This window comes from Caretta caretta, chromosome 9 (genome assembly GCF_965140235.1).
Source record: "Caretta caretta isolate rCarCar2 chromosome 9, rCarCar1.hap1, whole genome shotgun sequence".
Classification (NCBI taxonomy): Eukaryota; Metazoa; Chordata; order Testudines; family Cheloniidae; genus Caretta; species Caretta caretta.
The window spans coordinates 45,175,637-45,196,851 of NC_134214.1; the positions used below are offsets into that span (position 1 = coordinate 45,175,637).

The 21,215-nt window shown below is 42.5% G+C and overlaps 1 protein-coding gene across 6 annotated transcripts in view; it reads left to right on the plus strand.

Annotated features, from left to right (window-relative positions):
- The window catches only part of AMER3 (APC membrane recruitment protein 3), a 74,918-nt gene that overhangs the window by 36,808 nt on the left and 16,895 nt on the right, over positions 1-21,215 (plus strand). The window contains exon 3 of one of the 6 annotated variants that reach the window (XR_012669909.1): positions 6,749-6,807. The exons of the other annotated variants lie outside the window; for them this stretch is intronic. The gene's annotated coding sequence lies outside the window, so the exon portion shown is untranslated. The remainder of the gene's footprint in view (positions 1-6,748; positions 6,808-21,215) is intronic. 6 annotated transcript variants of the gene reach the window in all.

Genomic DNA, 21,215 nt, shown 5'->3' on the forward strand with positions numbered 1-21,215 from the left:
GTAGGCAAGGACTGGCCTGTCTCCCAAGACTTGTGAGAGTGTTGGGTCATCCTTTAGGATAGGTTGTAGATCCTTAATAATGCATTGGAGGGGTTTTAGTTGGGGGCTGAAGGTGACCGCTAGTGGCGTTCTGTTATTTTCTTTGTTAGGCCTGTCCTGTAGTAGGTAACTTCTGGGAACTCTTCTGGCTCTATCAATTTGTTTCTTTACTTCTGCAGGTGGGTATTGTAGTTGTAAGAAAGCTTGACAGAGATCTTGTAGGTGTTTGTCTCTGTCTGAGGGGTTGGAGCAAATGCGGTTGTATCGCAGAGCTTGGCTGTAGACGATGGATCGTGTGGTGTGGTCAGGGTGAAAGCTGGAGGCATGCAGGTAGGAATAGCGGTCAGTAGGTTTCTGGTATAGGGTGGTGTTTATGTGGCCATTGTTTATTAGCACTGTAGTGTCCAGGAAGTGGATCTCTTGTGTGGACTGGACCAGGCTGAGGTTGGTGGTGGGATGGAAATTGTTGAAATCATGGTGGAATTCCTCAAGGGCTTCTTTTCCAGGGGTCCAGATGATGAAGATGTCATCAATATAGCGCAAGTAGAGTAGGGGCTTTAGGGGACGAGAGCTGAGGAAGCGTTGTTCTAAATCAGCCATAAAAATGTTGGCATACTGTGGGGCCATGCGGGTACCCATAGCAGTGCCGCTGATCTGAAGGTATACATTGTCCCCAAATGTGAAATAGTTATGGGTAAGGACAAAGTCACAAAGTTCAGCCACCAGGTTAGCCGTGACATTATCGGGGATAGTGTTCTTGACGGCTTGTAGTCCATCTTTGTGTGGAATGTTGGTGTAGAGGGCTTCTACATCCATAGTAGCCAGGATGGTGTTATCAGAAAGATCACCGATGGATTGAAGTTTCCTCAGGAAGTCAGTGGTGTCTCGAAGGTAGCTGGGAGTGCTGGTAGCGTAGGGCCTGTGGAGGGAGTCTACATAGCCAGACAATCCTGCTGTCAGGGTGCCAATGCCTGAGATGATGGGGCGCCCAGGATTTCCAGGTTTATGGATCTTGGGTAGTAGATAGAATATCCCAGGTCGGGATTCCAGGGGTGTGTCTGTGCGGATTTGATCTTGTGCTTTTTCAGGAAGTTTCTTGAGCAAATGCTGTAGTTGCTTTTCGTAACTCTCAGTGGGATCATAGGGTAATGGCTTGTAGAAAGTGGTGTTGGAGAGCTGCCGAGCAGCCTCTTGTTCATATTCCGACCTATTCATGATGACAACAGCACCTCCTTTGTCAGCCTTTCTGATTATGATGTCAGAGTTGTTTCTGAGGCTGTGGATGGCATTGCGTTCTGCATGGCTGAGGTTATGGGGCAAGTGATGCTGCTTTTCCACAATTTCAGCCCGTGCACGTCGGCGGAAGCACTCTATGTAGAAGTCCAGTCTGCTGTTTCGACCTTCAGGAGGAGTCCATCTAGAATCCCTCTTTCTGTAGTGTTGGCAGGGAGACCTCTGTGGATTAGTATGTTGTTCAGAGGTATTTTGGAAATATTCCTTGAGACGGAGACGTCGAAAATAGGATTCTAGGTCACCACAGAACTGTATCATGTTCGTGGGAGTGGAGGGGCAGAAGGAGAGGCCCCAAGATAGAACAGCTGCTTCTGCTGGGCTGAGAGTATAGTTGGATAGGTTAACAATATTGCTAGGTGGGGTGGGGGAACCATTGCTGTGGCCCCTTGTAGCATGTAGTAGTTTAGAAAGTTTAGTGTCCTTTTTCTTTTGTAGAGAAGCAAAGTGTGCTTTGTAAATGGCTTGTCTAGTTTTAGTAAAATCCAGCCACGAGGAAGTTTGTGTGGAAGGTTGGTTCTTTATGAGAGTATCCATTTTTGAGAGCTCATTCTTAATCTCTCCCTGTTTGCTGTAGAGGATCTTGATCAGGTGATTCCGCAGTTTCGGGACAATGTATACCTTCAGATCAGCGGCACTGCTATGGGTACCCGCATGGCCCCACAGTATGCCAACATTTTTATGGCTGATTTAGAACAACGCTTCCTCAGCTCTCGTCCCCTAAAGCCCCTACTCTACTTGCGCTATATTGATGACATCTTCATCATCTGGACCCCTGGAAAAGAAGCCCTTGAGGAATTCCACCATGATTTCAACAATTTCCATCCCACCACCAACCTCAGCCTGGTCCAGTCCACACAAGAGATCCACTTCCTGGACACTACAGTGCTAATAAACAATGGCCACATAAACACCACCCTATATCGGAAACCTACTGACCGCTATTCCTACCTGCATGCCTCCAGCTTTCACCCTGACCACACCACACGATCCATCGTCTACAGCCAAGCTCTGTGATACAACCGCATTTGCTCCAACCCCTCAGACAGAGACAAACACCTACAAGATCTCTATCAAGCATTCTTACAACTACAATACCCACCTGCAGAAGTAAAGAAACAAATTGATAGAGCCAGAAGAGTTCCCAGAAGTTACCTACTACAGGACAGGCCTAACAAAGAAAATAACAGAACGCCACTAGCCGTCACCTTCAGCCCCCAACTAAAACCCCTCCAATGCATTATTAAGGATCTACAACCTATCCTAAAGGATGACCCAACACTCTCAAAAGTCTTGGGAGACAGGCCAGTCCTTGCCTACAGACAGCCCCGCAACCTGAAGCAAATACTCACCAACAACCACATACCACACAACAGAACCACTAACCCAGGAACTTATCCTTGCAACAAAGCCCGTTGCCAATTGTGCCCACATATCTATTCAGGGGACACCATCACAGGGCCTAATCACATCAGCCACACTATCAGAGGCTCGTTCACCTGCACATCCACCAATGTGATATATGCCATCATGTGCCAGCAATGCCCCTCTGCCATGTACATTGGTCAAACTGGACAGTCTCTACGTAAAAGAATAAATGGACACAAATCAGATGTCAAGAATTATAACATTCATAAACCAGTCGGAGAACACTTCAATCTCTCTGGTCACGCAATCACAGACATGAAGGTCGCTATCTTAAAACAAAAAAACTTCAAATCCAGACTCCAGCGAGAAACTGCTGAATTGGAATTCATTTGCAAATTGGATACTATTAATTTAGGCTTAAATAGAGACTGGGAGTGGCTAAGTCATTATGCAAGGTAGCCTGTTTCCTCTTGTTTTTTCCTACCCCCCCCCCCCCAGATGTTCTGGTTTAACTTGGATTTAAACTTGGAGAGTGGTCAGTTTAGATGAGCTATTACCAGCAGGAGAGTGAGTTTGTGTGTGTATGGGGGTGGGGGGGGATGTGAGAAAACCTGGATCTATGCAGGAAATAGCCCGACTTGATTATGTAAAGAGTTGTCACTTTGGATGGGCTAGCACCAGCAGGAGAGTGAATTTGTGTGGGGGGGTGGAGGGTGAGAAAACCTGGATTTGTGCTGGAAATGGCCCACCTGTTGATCACTTTAGATAAGCTATTACCAGCAGGACAGTGGGGTGGGAGGAGGTATTGTTTCATATTCTCTGTGTGTATATAAAGTCTGCTGCAGTTTCCACGGTATACATCTGATGAAGTGAGCTGTAGCTCACGAAAGCTCATGCTCAAATAAATTGGTTAGTCTCTAAGGTGCCACAAGTACTCCTTTTCTTTTTGCGAATACAGACTAACACGGCTGTTCCTCTGAAAACTACTCAAGATAGTTAAGTCCAAAGTTGACTGTGAAGAGTCACAAAACTGTGTGACTAGGCAACAAAATGGCAGATGAAATTCAATGTTGATAGATGCAAAGTAAAGCACCCTGGAAAACATAAGCCCACTATACATACAAAATGATCGGGTCTAAATTAACTGATACCACTCAAGAAAGAACTATCCACAATTACTCCAAGATCTTTGAAAACATCTCCTCAATTTGCCACTGCACTCAAAAAAGGAACCATAAGAAAAGGAAAGAAAAAAATATCATAATCCTTGATATAAATCCATGGTACACCCACACCTTGAATACTGTGTACAGTTCTGGTTGCCCCACTTCAAAAAGATATATTAGAATTGGAAAAGGTACAGAAAAGGGCAACAAAATGATTAGTGGGTATGGAACAACTTCCATATGAGGAGACATTAAAAAGATGACTAGGATTATTCAGCTTAGAAAAGAGAGAACTAAGGGTTGGATATATGATAGAGGGCAATAGAATCATGAATGGTGGAGAAAGTAAGTGTTATTTACACCTTCTTATAACACAAGAACCAGGGCTCACCAATGAAACTAATAGGTAGCTGTCAGAGTTCCTTCCCCACTCTGAACTCTGGGGTACAGATGTGGGGACCTGCATGAAAGACCCCCTAAGCTTATTTTTACCAGTGTAGGTTAAAAACTTTCCCGAGGCACAAATTCCATCTTGTCCTTGAACAATATGCTGCCACCACCAAGTGATTTAGACAAAGAACCAGGAAAAGGACCACTTGGAATCCTATTCCCCTAAGCCCTACACCCCCTTTCCTGGGGAAGGCTTGAGAATAACATCCTCACCAATTGGTACAGGTGAACACAGACCCAAACCCTTGGATCTTAAGAACAATGAAAAAAAATCAATCAGGTTTTTAAAAGAAGAATTTTATTTAAAGAAAAGGTGAAAGAATCACCTCTGTAAAATCAGGATGGTAAATACTTTACAGGGTAATGTGATTCAAAACACAGAGCATTCCCCTCTAGGCAAAAACTTTAAAGTTACAAAAAAAACCAGGATAAACTTCCCTCTAGCAAAGGGAAAATTCACAAGCTGAAAACAAAAGGTAATCTAACGCACCTTGCCTTATTTACTTACTCTTTTTGTAATATCAGAGACTTGTACAGGATGGTTTATAGAAGGAGTTTTTTTGACCTGATGCTTCTCTGCTTTCCCCAGAGAACACAACAAGAAAAACTCCCCCCCCCCCCAAGATTTGAAAGTATCTTCTTTCCCCATTGGTCCTTTTGGTCAGGTTCCAACCAGGTTATTTGAGCTTCTTAACCCCTTACAGGTAAGAAGGAATTCTAGGCTACCCGTAGCCGTATGGTTATGTCAGTAGCAGGTTTAAAACAAAAAGGAAGTGCTGTGCATTGTTTAAAGAAGTCAACTTGTGGAACTCGTGGCCAGGGAATGTTGTGAAGGTCAAAAGTATACGTGTGGGTTCAAAAAAGAATTAGATAAGCTCATGGAGTTAGCTCCATCAATGGCTATTGTCCAAGATGGTCAGGGATGCAACCCCATGCTCTGGGTGTCCCTAAACCTCTGACTGCCAGAAGCTGGGACTAGACAACAGGGGGAGGATCACTTGATAAGTTCATTCCCTCTGAAGCACCTGGCACAGGCCACAGTCAGAAGACAAGATACTGGGATAGATGGACTACCGGTCTGACCCCATATGGCCATTCTTATTTTCTTATCAAAGGCTTACCTCAGGGGTTTGGGGGAAGAGGACATGCCCTCTAGCACCTGAGGATTCATGAAGAAAGAAAGTTCCAAATCCATAGAGAGACCAACCCTCCACAACTCTGCCTTGCCTCTCCTGGTCCCACTAGCTCCTCCATCTTTGTCTTTTGATGCTTCCCGGTGCAAGGTTGCTGCAGGCAGAGAGCATAAACAGTTTTGCTAGAACCAGCATTAACCTTTGTGTGGACAGCTGTTCATCTAGGAGTGGAATATGTTGTGGAAAGTGGCTGCTTCCTGTTCCACTCCCCACATCACTCCACACATACACTAAGCCAGAGATGCCTGATTGCTACAAAGGGCGACTCCCCACCTTCTGCTGCTTTTGGTGTTTTTAACTCTTCTCTCTATTCCTTGGAGTTGAAGAGAGCACATACATCCCTTGCAGAGGGCATGCGCCCTTCAGGTGATGTAGGCTCAACCCCGATTCTATTAAATCAGCCTAGTAAATCAGTAACAATTGTTATCTAATAAAAGTCTGACAATAATCAACAGCACATAAAATCAATAAACTCCAAACAACAATTTGTCACCAGTCATGTCATTCATCATTTATATTTCCTGTCCAGTGCTATAATTAAATGGAGGCTTTGTAAATTAAGAGAAAAACAATAAAAATATGAACAGGCCTATTTGAACAAAATCTCATAATGATGAAAAAATCCTACCCCAAACAGAGCTCTTTCTAACAAAGGAAGAAGAACTAGACAAATCATGAAATCCACCAGGGACTTGGTTATCAACCCTAATTCATGCAGATGGCACTCATACAAGAGCAAAGGGCAGCATTACTAAGCCATCAGATAGACTTCTGACAGTTTTAGGAAAGATTTTCTTGATGCTGGATCATGGAAAGAAATCTATTCCTGGGTGAACACTCAAATTGATACAATAAAATCTAACATCAAAACTAGTTTACACAGCTATAATTTTACACATTCAGATCAGTATGAAGGACCATCTCTCTTTTTGGTAAACATGACTGAAAATCCATTTCGGTTTAGACATTTTGAATATACTCATCTGCGTTAAGCCAAATATAAGAAAAGTTTAGCGTAACAATTTCATTCTGTTTCTTTTCCTTTTCACTTGTTCAGTTCCCATAAATTGTACAGTCACATTGGAAATTTATTGTGTTAATATCTTGCTATTAGAACATTTGTAAAATTTCTTTGAGTGTACGTTCATTCTTCCTTTCTGCTAGGTGATAAAATGCGTTACCTTTAGTCAGTCATGATAGCAACTATAACACATACACAGAAGTATATGATTCTTTTGACAGGCAGTATTGCGGTACCTGCATCTTTGCTGAAAAAGCAGTTTCAATTTGCAAGCTTTCAGGTAAACATTTTTTTGTTTTTCTTTCCCCCCCCCCCCAGATTTCTACAGTTTGAATTTTTCATGTTTCAGGATTAGACAACGCTTGCCCAGCCCCAACCTCTGTTGGTTTGCAGTGAAAGCATAAATCACCCCAATTTAGGTTGTGATGGACCCAGTTTTGCTTGAAAGACTCAGACAATTTGACAAATCTTGCCCTTGATTAGCCACTGCTTCACACACTGTAGTCATTTACACTATGAAGTCAGAATTTTCCACTAAGTTACACCATTGGTGACATTTCACACCCACCTTTCCACAACACAAATGACTGCACAAAGTTCTAAAAAGCTGGTGCCCATTCATTCCTTTTTAATAAATCACATCCATATGCTATATAGATTTCTAATGAAAATTTAATGATCCTTAATTGAATCATCTGCATGAATTAAGTTATTGACCCATCATAACAGATGCTAGTCATGTTTTTAATCGATCAGCACTTCCTTCCCTGCCCCCCCACACTGATAGTCAATATACACAAAAGTTATATTTAGACTTATTACGATGCAATGTTACTCACACCATCTTCTTTCCTAGATACCCCAATCCATTCCATGTTCGCATATAGGAATGTGCGCCATTTAATGGATGTCCAAGGTTACACCAAGAAATAACAGCTTCTTCGACTCCCCAACTTAAAAACCAAGGGGACTGCAAAACAAGGTTTGATTAACTGGGTGCAAACAGACCTGCTCAAATGGATGCACTGTAATGGGCCTTTAAGCCCTGGTCTACACTAGGACTTTAGGTCAAATTTAGCAGCGTTAAATCGATGTAAACCTGCACCCGTCCACACGATGAAGCCCTTTTTTTTTTTTTTTTTTTGACTTAAAGGGCTCTTAAAATCGATTTCCTTACTCCACCCATGACAAGTGGATTAGTGCTTAAATTAGCCTTGCCGGGTTGAATTTGGGGTACTGAGGACACAATTTGATGGTATTGGCCTCCGGGAGCTATTCCAGAGTGCTCCATTGTGACCGCTCTGGACAGCGCTCTCAACTCAGATACACTGGCCAGGTAGACAGGAAAAGAACCACGAACTTTTGAATCTCATTTCCTCAAGAAAAAAGGCGCGAAACGATTGTCTGCTGCTGCTTACTCGGAGGGAGGGAGGGAACGGGGGCCTGACAATATGTACCCAGAACCACCTGCGACAATGTTTTAGCCCCATCAGGCATTGGGATTTCAACCCAGAATTCCAATGGGCAGCGGAGACTGCAGGAACTGTGGGATAGCTACCCACAGTGCAACACTCCAGAAGTCGATGCTTGCCTCGGTACTGTGGAAGCACTCCGCCGAGTTAATGCACTTAATGCACTTAGAGCATTTTCTGTGGGGACACACACACTCGAATATATAAAAACGATTTCTAAAAAACTGACTTCTATAAATTCAACCTAATTTCGTAGTGTAGACATACCCTAAGAGATGCTAAGTGAACTCTGTTAAATGGTGCAGTCAAGATGATTATAAATTCTTGTCTTTGCTGTGATACAAAGCAGCTAGAAACTCTGTGGACTCAAGTCCTTGAAGATTGCCTGTCTGTACTGGAAATCTCCAGGTGGCTTAGAGCCAGAGAAAAGGGGATGTTCGTAAAAGAAGGGGGCATACCTGGGGTTTGCTTATGCTTTGGTGACCCCGCAGCTGCCAGAATGGCCTCCTATGGTTTTAGCCAGCAGGACATAAGAATAGCTTTCACTGGCTGCAGAAATGGAGGAATGTAAAGATTTTCTTCACACTGATCCTGTGGGGAGCACAGCTTGTCTGGATTAGAGAATTTGGGCTCAGAGTATTTACACTATGTACAGGGGCAAACACAGCAAAGGAAGCATGTGAAATAAAAGCATATTACGCAGAAATCACTGAAAACTTGTATGCCAAAGAATACTTAGCAGATTCAAAAGCAGTTTCCACAACCCCTACTGGACAAACAACCCCCTTTTATTTTTGAATTTCAATGTGACATTTCAGAACGCAAATGTTACAATTTCTTGAGGATTCATTGTAATTTCTCCTGGTAACATTCATTACTTTTTGTAGGAGGTCAAGGCATCTTGTTTATAGTGCCCCGAGTTTCTTTAGCAGAAAGAAGTGTGGTCTAATGGTAGAGTTGGTCAAAAATGCTAGAAAAACAGCAAAAATTGTCAACGTTTGAGGGTGGGTAGGTTTTTGTTTTGGCTTTTTTGGGTAAAAAACTGTCAAAAAAAATCAAATTCCAGAAAATTTTGAGCAGCTGTAACTCAGAGCTAGGAACTCTGGAGTCTGGATCTATCAAAATATTCCTCTATCACCTTCACCAAGTCATTTAGATCAAAATTTTTAGCCTTGGGTGACTAACTCCACATTTTAAACCTGTATCCAAAATTTTAACCTCAACCTATCTGCCTCAATATGCATATTCAGTGGGTTGGGATATCAAATTATAAAACAAGGATATTGTCTCAAGTTGTAATCATGTTTGTCCAGAAGTCAAAGAATAATTAAAAAGCTAAATCTTATTGACCTAATTATATATAACACAGAGGATTAAGATCAGGCAATCAATAATGGCATAAGGAGACTCCTGGAAAAATATAGGCATAGCACAGTCTTATGTATTAGTGTTGTATTAATTTAGACAGAATACGTGAGCCCAAAGAGTCAAATCTGTTAACATGACACTGAAATGGTCCAACATTAAAGAGTTTTAAACAAGGGTCAGGGTTTGGTATACAGGGACCTCAGCCTGCTTAGTTCCATGACAAACACACCAGTAACAAGTGTTTTAATCTTTTATTAAAGATACAGAAAAAGGAAAAACAGTTAAAGCATTTCAAATTTAAAGAATTAAGTAATCATGCAGTGTTGTAGCTGTGTTGGACCCAGGATATTGGAGAGACAAGGTGGGTGAGGTAATCTCTTTTATTGGACCGACTTCCGTTGGTGAGAGAGACAAGCTTTCGAGTTTGCACAGTGCTCTTCTTCAGGACTTAAGTAAGGCTTTCATTTAAACATTTTATTCCCTTTAGCTAGAGAGAATTTTTAGAAGGAAATTCCCCCAATAGGACAGTGTCTTAGAGGGTATTAAAGATATTAACAACGGTCTGTTCAGGGAAAAGAGAATAAGTTAGTTGAAATGAGCAGAAGCTGTGGTTATTGCTACCTGATCCTGTTTCCTAGAAGACAAAACAAGACCTATGCACACAAAAAAAAAGGAAGGAAGAGAACAGCAAAGAAAAAAAATGTAGCTTCCGGCTCTGGTGTTGACTTTTATGTGCAACCTTGCTGCTGGAGAAAGAAAGGCATGGTACATGATCTTATCAGCCACTCTGAGACCTAGCAAACTTGTACCAGCATTGGGCTGTTTAAGGTATTGCTTTTACCTGCCTCTTTCTGGTCACAGTCTTACAGCAGCATTGCAAAATATGCAGACTTAGCTGGCAAAGCCAGGCTCTTGTCACACAGAAGGAAAAACAAGAGGGACAACAAAGTGAAGAAATAAAAGTGGGGAAGAAAAAGGATGCATGGTGGCGAGGGTCTCACATCCCAGGTGGTAGATGGGATTTAGACAGAGCCAGTGGAGGTATTGATTTTATCTGGGTCCCTCTCTTTGGCCTAGTCTGGAAAACATCTCCCAGGATGAGGACGACAAAGACCCAGCAGTGTTACAGTGTATCCCAGGGTCTTAAGAGATGGCAGCCATGAAGCTTGTTCTTTTCTGTTCTCCTGTCTTTCAGTCAGCCAGTGTTCGCCAATTTCCTCCACAAAACGTCTCTTTTTGAGAGTCTCAAAGGGAGTGGTGTGTGAAATAGCCCCTCCCCTCATTATTTTATTCACCAATTAGGTGTCATTTCTGACACCAGTTTTGGTCAATTGATTTATGGTCCCACACTTCTCTTGTTTACCAGGCATGATCTTAACACAGTCCTTGAACTATATTTAAGCCTTTTCCCTTTTGCACCTATCCCCCCCATCAACGTTTATTGTTACAGGTTATTGTGACACCTTTTTCGAAAAGTGGATAAAAGTTTATAGTTAGGCTCACAATTGGGCTAGGCCTACTAGGTCCCAATTATTACCCCATATTCATATTTTATTAGGGACTAAGCTATTATCTTCTGATAGCTGTCCCGTGGCCTCTATGAAACGAGTTGTGGGCTCTGTCTTTTTCCTCATAGACAGGTATCTATGTCACAAAATTCAGTATCACAGTTGGCACCCCTTTGGGAAGTCTCAAGCTGAATGGATATGGAGATGGAACCTGGGTAGGTCAGGGCTGAGTCACAGATGTAGGTAGGGTGGAAGCCTGCATTGTTGTTGCACATGCTGTACCTATTATGTGGATAAGGATGACTTAAGTCTATATGGCACTTAACAAGCAATACATTCAGTATAGGCCTGAATCCAGAATTTGTTAAAGTTAAGCCTGGCAAAACTCAAATTTTATTTTTTGCATAATTTTAAAGGGTAACATCAATGTGTATTTTTAAGCATTTTTAATTTTTATTCATTTATATTTTCACAGTTGCAGACAGTTATGGGTTGGTCAGACAGTTATTAAATGACAGACGCTGAGATTCAAAGAGTTAAAGCTTTATACCCATTAAGACATAAGTTGTATTTTTCAACATGTGATGTTGACATAGTAAATGTCTATAAATCAAACTAATAAGTTCTCAAGGAGCTTTTGTCTTACTTCACCTATCTATGAAAATTTTATTATTAATGAAAATATTGTTTTGTCAGTGTGGGGGGGGGAGGGGAGAGTGAAAATATCAAGGTTGACTGACATTTAGCAATACAAATCTAATCCTTCCAAGGCTAGTTAAAGTCAGTGGAAAGACTTCATTGCACCTGATGCAAAGCCCATTCAAGTCAATGGAAGTCTTTCTGTTGGCTTGAATGGGCTTTACATCAGGTGCTATAAAGACTTCCATTGACTTTAAGGGGTTTTGGATCAGGCCCTAAAATGTTTAAAAGACAAGGTTTTGAGAATCCTATAAAAGGAAAGGCCTGTAACTGCAGTACTTTTAGCTTTTTTATTCAAAAGTAAAAACAGTGGAATGGAAACCATGTAAAAACATTCTTGAAGCCCCACTGTTCGATCCTGGCTGTAACCAGTGCTTTTTGATCTACTCGTGTGGAACTCTCAGTTCAAGAAGGATTTCTTTTTTCCTTTTACTGAGTTGCTGCTAACCAAATAGAACTAGAAAGCTGTCCAGGCATCCTCCCAGATACTTGCTGAAGTTGCACTATGAAAAGTTCAAAGCCAGTGGGAAAAAAAGTTGTCTAATTCAAAGTCAACATCAGTCTCAGTACTGCAGGACAGAAGCTGGGCTCATTTCTATTTATGCACAGGTGAAATGCAAAGGTGCCTCATCCTATTCAGAGTCTAGGGCTGCTGTGAGACCCAACATCTTCAGCAAGGATGATTTTGGTTAATACTGCTCCAGGGCAGGACCTCTACTGAGGATTAATGACCAGCCAGAGAAGCCAATGGCTAGAGGCACTACTGAAGGCCATTTTCCCAAGCTGATCATTAATCCCTAGAAATGCCCTGCACAGGCATTTTTATTGCTATCTAACTAAATACGAGAAGCAAAAACATTCTAAATACTTTTTTCATGCTGTTTTTAAAATGGCATGGATACCTCTACCTGGAGTGTAGCACCCAGGAGGTCTGAGACTTAATAGCTGAACAGTGTTAACGAATGAACACCCTGGAATTAGTCAGCCTGGCTATTTTAATTTTTTTAGGTTTCAGAGTAACAGCCGTGTTAGTCTGTATTCGCAAAAAGAAAAGGAGTATTTGTGGCACCTTAGAGACTAACCAATTTATTTGAGCATAAGCTTTCGTGAGCTACAGCTCACTTCATCGGATGCTCGGTGTAGCTCACAAAAGCTTATGCTCAAATAAATTGGTTAGTCTCTAAGGTGCCACAAGTACTCCTTTAATTTTTTTTATTGAGCTTATGATTGGTCACTAGCTATAATATATACACGGTTTCCTGCTCCCTCAAGTCTGCTAACTTGTGTTTGTCCAGTTGTATTTCCTGATCTTCTGAATTATATGAAACTCCCTCCGTTACTTAAGTTAAATCTCCATGATTTTTGGAAAAGGCCCCCAAAACGGGTAAACATTCTAAGCCATAACATTTTAAGCCTAATTCATTTCCCACTCCAAAGCACTTTTCATTTGTTATTTTCATTCTTCTTAACTGAACAAGTCATTTATGTGAGTAATGAAAATAATCTTACCATGCAGCTTCCAATCTATTATTCAGCAGCAAAATAGAAAGTAAAAACTGCTATCGCTATCAATAATTCAACTCTACCACAGTTTTAGTGCTAATGCAGCCGCTCAGCTGAACCCCAGACTAGTGCCTCATCCATTTTTAATTCCTAGGCTGTCTGCATCATGTGAGGTCAAGCATGTGAAATGTGGTTAAAAATATGGTTGTGAAGTGTGGGAAGGTCAACTAAAGTCAATTTACCTATTTGACAACATCCAGCTAATACAAATTAGAACTTGAATATATGTTAATGAGATTGAAAAAAGAAAATTCCATTGCAGGATAGCAGGTGCCTGTCTGACTTAGCAAAGAGCACAACTAATAAGAGCTTGAAGAAGCCTAAAACAAAACAAAAAAACACCAGTGCAGCACGGAGAGTCTGAGTTTGTAAAGACAAAATCAGGAGCTCTCTACATTCCCACTGAACTTCTACAGATTTTATTAGATGGCAGAGGTGGCCACATGTTCTAATCTCTTCCTAGCTGTTCTCTTCAGTTTTACTTCTGGAGGAGAGTTCTTAAAGAGCTGCTCAGACTTCATGAGAACCTTTTTAAAACATCCATTGTTTCTCTAGGCTACATTTTCTTTATTTTTCTGAGTAGGATGTTGGCAAGGAAAACAGAGGTTTGCTACCGAAGAGTTTTCATCAGCTCCCACTGCTAATTTCCCTCTTGAAGTCAATCATTCTCTCTGACACCACAGTTAGTTGCTGTGGAAGTCATCATTATGTCATAAACATGGTTAAGGAACCCTGAGGTAAATCATCCCCTATGACCTTGACAAGTAAGGAAGGGCAGGAACCCCAAAAAATCCCATATCAATCTCTTCCTGGGGTGCCAAACGGGTCTTTCCATCCTTCCTAGGTAGTGGCAGAGCTGGCATAGCTGATCTATTCATCCCGCTTCCCCATACAGGGTGAGCACTGGAGAATAAGTCACTTCATCACTATCTGCATTGGTAATATGACCAGGGATCTGCTGGCCATTGAGGCAAGCACTGGAAGGATGGGGACCCTCTTTTCCCTCCCATGCCCTGGAGAAATAGAAAAGCACCTCCTCCCCTTATTCTTCCTTTAGGTTGTTTAATTGGAACTGATAGTCCCAATCAATGAGAGATTATACACTTGCTTACTGGGCAACATGTTAGCTGCAAAGGTTTGGAATTTGAAATTGTGCTAATTTATTTTGTCCTCTTTGAAAATTTCACCTGCTCCAATGCTCTGAAAGAAGAGTGGAGGATTTGCCTTATTTCTTCATGGCTAAAAGATGCAGCTTGTGAAATTATATGGACTACCTTGCAGTCTCTCTTCAGGTTTATTTCTTGCTGCCTGACCTTTGTCAATGAAACAGACTGAAATTCATTTGACCCTGGGAGTGAAAGTGTTAATTTTAAGTTAATTGTTCCAGAAGGAAAAGTGGGCTGGACAAAGGTTTCTGCATGGGTCAGGGCACTACTTCATTAAAAAGAAAAGGAGTACTTGTGGCACCTTAGAGACTAACCAATTTATTTGAGCATAAGCTTTCGTGAGCTACAGCTCACTTCATCGGATGCATACTGTGGAAACTGCAGAAGACATTATATACACAGAGACCATGATACCATGAGACCATGAAACAATACCTCCTCCCACCCCACTCTCCTGCTGGTAATAGCTTATCTAAAGTGATCACTCTCCTTACAATGTTTATGATAATCAAGGTGGGCCATTTCCAGCATAAATCCAAGTTTAACCAGAACGTCGGAGGGGTGGGGGTAGGAAAAAACAAGGGGAAATAGCCACTCCCAGTCTCTATTTAAGCCTAAATTAATAGTATCCAATTTGCAAATGAATTCCAATTCAGCAGTTTCTCACTGGAATCTGGATTTGAAGTTTTTTTGTTGTAAGATAGCGACCTTCATGTATGTAATTGTCTGACCAGAGAGATTGAAGTGTTCTCCGACTGGTTTATGAATGTTATAATTCTTGACGTCTGATTTGTGTCCATTTATTCTTTTACGTAGAGACTGTCCAGTTTGACCAATGTACATGGCAGAGGGGCATTGCTGGCACATGATGGCATATATCACATTGGTGGATGTGCAGGTGAATGAGCCTCTGATAGTGTGGCTGATGTGATTAGGCCCTGTGATGGTGTCCCCTGAATAGATATGTGGGCACAGTTGACAACGGGCTTTGTTGCAAGGATAAGTTCCTGGGTTAGTGGTTCTGTTGTGTGGTATGTGGTTGTTGGTGAGTATTTGCTTCAGGTTGCGGGGCTGTCTGTAGGCAAGGACTGGCCTGTCTCCCAAGATTTGTGAGAGTGTTGGGTCATCCTTCAGGATAGGTTGTAGATCCTTAATAATGCATTGGAGGGGTTTTAGTTGGGGGCTGAAGGTGACGGCTAGTGGCGTTCTGTTATTTTCTTTGTTAGGCCTGTCCTGTAGTAGGTGACTTCTGGGAACTCTTCTGGCTCTATCCATCTGTTTCTTCACTTCTGCAGGTGGGTATTGTAGTTGTAAGAATGCTTGATAGAGATCTTGTAGGTGTTTGTCTCTTTCTGAGGGGTTGGAGCAAATGCGATTGTATCACAGAGGTTGGCTGTAGACGATGGAGCGTGTGGTGTGGTCAGGGTGAAGGCTGGAGGCACGTAGGTAGGAATAGCAGTCAGTAGGTTTCCGGTATAGGGTGGTGTTTATGTGACCATTGCTTATTAGCACTGTAGTGTCCAGGAAGTGGATCTCTTGTGTGGACTGGACCAGGCTGAGGTTGATGGTGGGATGGAAATTGTTGAAATCATGGTGGAATTCCTCAAGGGCTTCTTTTCCAGGGGTCCAGATGATGAAGATGTCATAAATATAGCACAAGTAGAGTAGGGGCGTTAGGAGACGAGAGCTGAGGAAGCGTTGTTCTAAATCAGCCATAAAAATGTTGGCATACTGTGGGGCCATGCGGGTACCCATAGCAGTGCCGCTGATTTGAAGGTATACATTGTCCCCAAATGTGAAATAGTTATGGGTAAGGACAAAGTCACAAAGTTCAGCCACCAGGTTAGCCGTGACATTATCGGGGATAGCATTCTTGACGGCTTGTAGTCCATCTTTGTGTGGAATGTTGGTGTAGAGGGCTTCTACATCCATAGTGGCCAGGATGGTGTTATCAGGAAGATCACCGATGGATTGTAGTTTCCTCAGGAAGTCAGTGGTGTCTCGAAGGTAGCTGGGAGTGCTAGTAGCATAGGGCCTGAGGAGGGAGTCTACATAGCCAGACAATCCTGCTGTCAGGGTGCCAATGCCTGAGATGATGGGGCGCCCAGGATTTCCAGGTTTATGGATCTTGGGTAGTAGATAGAATATCCCAGGTCGGGGTTCCAGGGGTGTGTCTGTGCGGTTTTGATCTTGTGCTTTTTCAGGAAGTTTCTTGAGCAAATGCTGTAATTGCTTTTGGTAACTCTCAGTGGGATCATAGGGTAATGGCTTGTAGAAAGTGGTGTTGGAGAGCTGCCGAGTAGCCTCTTGTTCATATTCCGACCTATTCATGATGACAACAGCACCTCCTTTGTCAGCCTTTTTGATTATGATGTCAGAGTTGTTTCTGAGGCTGTGGATGGCATTGTGTTCTGCACGGCTGAGGTTATGGGGCAAGCGATATATGTAGAAGTATGCACTCTGTGTGGAAGTGCAGTCTGCTGTTTCGACCTTCAGGAGGAGTCCACCTAGAATCCTTTTTTTGTAATGTTGGTGGCGAGGCCTCTGTGGATTAGTATGTTGTTCAGAGGTATTTTGGAAATATTCCTTGAGTCGGAGACGTCGAAAATAGGATTCTAGGTCACCACAGAACTGTATCATGTTCGTGAGGGTGGAGGGGCAGAAGGAGAGGCCCCAAGATAGCCCAGCAGAAGCAGCTGTCCTGAGAGTATAGTTGGATAGGTTAACAATATTGCTGGGTGGGTTGAGGGAACCATTGCTGTGGCCCCTTGTAGCTTGTAGTAGTTTAGAAAGTTTAGTGTCCTTTTTCTTTTGTAGAGAATCATGTAGATCTTTATTCCTATTGCCTGTTCCTCTGATGCTTACAAAAAACTATGCATACATAAATTTGTCTATATAGAGGCTTTGTAAGTGTACTGAATAGGCAAACGTATATGGCCTTGTACAGTACAATATCCAGGCTAACAAACCACAGAGCCTACAGTGGATTTGGTTTTTCAAAATGCTGTCGTAGAGTCACATCTCATATATTATTATGTATTATTTATATTACTGAACCACCTTAGGAGTCCCAGTCATGGATAGGACTCCATTGTGACAGGTGCCATACAAACAAAGAACAAAAAGATGGTCCCTTCCCCACCAGAGCTTATTACCTCAATATAAGAAAAAGACCACAGATGGATACAGAAACATAAATGGAGGAGTACAAGGAAGCAGAGAGACAATATTGGTCAGCATGCTAGGCAGAGGTCTTAGCCATAGGCACCAAGTTTCTAACCTGCTGAGGGGCATGAGCCCCACAGCTCCACCCAGGCCCTGCCCCACTCCCCCCCTCCTCCCAAGGTCCCACCCCTGCGCCACCTCTTCCCCGCTCCCACCCCTTCCCCCGAGCACGTTGTGCCCTCACTCCTCCCCCCTTCCCCCAGTGCCTCCTGATACCGTGAAGCAGCTGATCCACAGCAGGCGGTAGGTGCTGGTGGGGGGGGGGGGGAAGGCGCTGATTGGCGGGGCCCACTGGCAGGCAGGAGGCACTGGGGGGAGGGGGAGATTCTAGTAGAGGGGCTGCCGATGGGTGCTCAGCACCCATGATTTTTTTTCCCTGTGGGTGCTCCAGCCCTGGAGCAGCCACGGAGTCAGCACCTATGGTCTTAGCGCACCAGGGGCCTAACTGTTGTCCAGTTTTTTGTAGGCCTTACAGCAAAGGAGTGTTTTAAGGAGGGATTTGAAGGAGAACAATGAGTTAGTTTTGCAGAGATTTATGAGGGGCTCCTCCCAAGAAGGAGGGGCAGCATGAGAGAAGGCACAAAAGTTTAACAAGTGACAATTTAACAAGTGGGCAATGGAGGCTGACATTAGCCAACTGTACTCACCATTTTTATAGTGAATGAGAGATGGTAGGTACAGTGGGGACAGGCCATGAAGGGCCTTGAAAAGTGAAGACAAATAAGCAACTTATATCTGACGTGATAGAGAAGGGGTTGTCAATGGAGGGATGGCAAGCCAGGGGTGATATAGTCAAAGAAACAGACTAGGCAAACGATATTTGCAGCAGCATTCTGAATGGATACAAGCGAGGCAATTCTGAATCTGTCAAGGCCACAAAATCTGGTTGTGAGGACCTAGAGGAAGACTCGAGTCAAAGATGATGTCCAGGTTATGGGCCTCAGTAATGGCAGAATGGTGACATTGTCCACAGTGATTGAGAAAGTGGGGAGAGCTTGGTTATGAAGCTTATCCTCAGATAGACTTCTATCAGCTTGGCATAACACTGATTGCTTGTCATGTTTGCTGACCCTAATTTTCACAAGTTAACCAAACATGCCTTCAAACTCCAAGGCGAGGATCGTAGAAGTTTCAATATTATCCAAGCTGGCATGACATTGTAAACATATCTACGTTGTATTTAACATTGAATACATTACTGGCTCTCGGTTTCATTTTTTTTTTAAATTGGAGAATCTGGGTTATCACTTTAAATATAATACTGTTCACATCAAAATAGCAAAAAACTCCAGCAGTGACATCACTCACATCAACATTAAGTACAAATATTACCTGTAAGATTTAAAACAGATACGGGAAGAGATTATTTAGCATCATTTTATTGCAGGTTTACTGTTAGTCACATTCACTCAGTTGTAGTGACAAAGATTTTGAGCATATGAGTTCGTCCCATCTTACAAACACAGGCTTGTGCAAGCAGCTCTCTCATGCAGAGAGATAAGAAAAAAAAAACAATCAGGTTGAGGAAGACAGGGTGGAGAGATTGAAAACTGATATCTAGACTGTCAGTGACCTTGAGACTGAGATTCACTGCTAACGCAGACTGATGGACGCACAACCTGCAAACCCCACAGCAAATTGACAAAGTATGTTTAGATCCACAGCGCAGAAGGCGCAGTCTCTGAGATCGTGATGCAGTGCACATGAAATCATTTACAATGTAAGATATTTTGATTTATAGGACCCCCCCCATTGTTAAGGCACCTAACAAAGTACACAGGCTCCAAAACTACATTTTTTTCTTTAGGTACTATTTTATGGCTACTGCCCTCCAAGCCGCTGTGATCTAATGTATTAATTAATTACGATTACATTAGGACTTTCAGGGAGTCTTGCTTCAGTACCAAACGAACTGTCAAACTATACCGATAGCTACCAGCTCCATTTCTCCTGCTGTAGTCCCATTGGTTGATCACTGGCTGGTACTATTGCTCTGACTGCTCATGTAGCATTAACTGCAATCAGGTAATATGTTGGCTTGTGTCAAGGTTCCTTCCTCACTCTGAACTCTAGGGTACAGATGTGGGGACCTGCATGAAAACCTCCTAAGCTTACTTTTACCAGCTTAGGTTAAAACTTCCACCAGGTACAAACTATTTTACCTTTTGTCCTTGGACTTTTGCTGCCACCCCCAAACGTCTAACTGGTATTATTTTATTAGGAAACAGGCCGTTTGGAAATGTCTTTCCCCCCAAAATCCTCCCAAACGTTTACCCCCCCTTTCCTGGGGAAGATTTGATAAAAATCCTCACCAATTTGCATAGGTGACCACAGACCCAAACCCTTGGATCTTAAGAACAATGCAAAAGCATTCAGCTTCTTAAAAGAAGAATTTTAAGAACAGAAAAAGTAAAAAGAATCACCTCTGTAAAATCAGGATGGTAAAGACCTTACAGGATAATTAGATTCAAAACACAGAGAATCCCTCTAGGCAAAACCTTAAGTTACAAAAAGACACAAAAACAGGAATATCCATTCCATTCAGCACAGCTTATTTTTCTCAGCCATTTAAAGAAATCAGAATCTAATGCATATCTAGCTAGATTACTTACTAAGTTCTAAGACTCCATTCCTGTTCTGTCCCCAGCAAAACCATCACACAGACAGAGAAAAACCCTTTGTTTCTCCCCACCTCCAGCTTTGAAAGTATCTTGTCTCCTCCTTGGTCATTGTGGTCAGATGCCAGCGAGGTTATCCTAGCTTCTTAATCCTTTACAGGTGAAAGGGTTTTTCCTCTGGCCAGGAGGAATTTTAAAGGTGTTTACCCTTCCCTTTATATTTATGACAGCTTGTATTATGCAGGTCAAACTAGATGACCATATCTGTCCCTTCTGGCCTTAAACTCTATGGTTCTATGATTATAGAACCGGGGGGGGGGGGATTTAAACCCTGCCCCTCCCTCCAGCCTTAGCCCCTGCTCTCTCCTGGATTAACATCAGATATGCCTGGATGTTTTATAAACCCCTTTTTCCATAGCCTAGACAAGGCCAAAGCATTCACAGACATTCAGGACTTTTCAGTGACAACAGTCTGAGTTTTGAGTTTCTAACTATACAAATAAACCACCAGGCAAGATTTACATTTCACATAACAGTACTTGTAACCCTTGTGGCCTCTCCCATCCCTGTCTCATGTTGGCAGTAGATAAGCAGTATAGTCTAGTGGTTAGAACCAGGGACAGGAATACAGAACTTCTGAGTCCTAGTCCCACCTCTGCCACTGACTTATGATATTTTGGACAAGACTCTTCATCTCTCTGAGCCTTAGTTTACCCAACTGTAAAACTGATGGGCAATGTGGCTTAAGTGGAAATTTTCATAAAACACAGATCCTACAATGGAAAGCTTTATAGAACTGCAGAGTATTAAACAGTGTCACAGTCTGACACAAGCACCTTCATGAGTATTCAACACATCATGAGAGCCCAGCAGAATAAATCCAAGAGAAAAAATAATTCAAATACCTTCAACTTTTAAGTTCAAGTTTTCCAACCAAAACCACTTAGTTTTGTTCTGGCAACAGTAACAAGTTACTGACTATAGGAGTTTCAGGTGCCACACCTCTGTAGTTAGTAGAAAGCATTTTCAATAGCTGGGATATGGCTAAGAAATTGTCTGCACTTGCCAG